Source organism: Limulus polyphemus, unplaced genomic scaffold (genome assembly GCF_000517525.1).
Source record: "Limulus polyphemus unplaced genomic scaffold, Limulus_polyphemus-2.1.2 Scaffold1519, whole genome shotgun sequence".
NCBI classification, from domain to species: Eukaryota; Metazoa; Arthropoda; class Merostomata; order Xiphosura; family Limulidae; genus Limulus; species Limulus polyphemus.
Window position 1 is genome coordinate 50,964 of NW_013667129.1, and position 579 is coordinate 51,542.

Sequence of the window (579 nt, forward strand, 5' to 3'; positions counted from 1 at the left end):
TCCCTTTTATAAACGGAACTCTTCAAACCGGTTTAAACACGGCAATGCAAGTTAAAACACTATCGTTGCAGCAGGCTCGTAATCGCTTTTCTTGGAAACTTCATTGCAGGTACTTAAACAAAAAACGCTCTGATATCCAAAGTCGCAAAATGTCGCCTGTTCGAATTTAATCCGTGTATTGAACCAGTGTTTCAGATTTAAATATAAATATATAAACACATATGTACAACACACAAATATACATAGAAGCACACACAATACACGCACACGTCTTCTCTATCACAAATCTGTCTAACCACGCGCACACTCGTCACACTATTTCTATCAACTGCTTGTAAGCATTGTATCGTCTTACAACAATGCACGCAGAGGCGACTGCAGGAATGAACTCTTATTGCAGGTACTTACCCAAAAAGTGCTCTGATATCCAAAGTCGCCGAATTTTTTATTTCACTGATTTTCCTAAAACTTATATTACTATCAGATGCAATAATCAGATTGGACAAATTTGGACATTCTTATTTACACTTATTTTAATTTTTTTTCTACATAGTAAGTTTATGTACAATCTATGATATT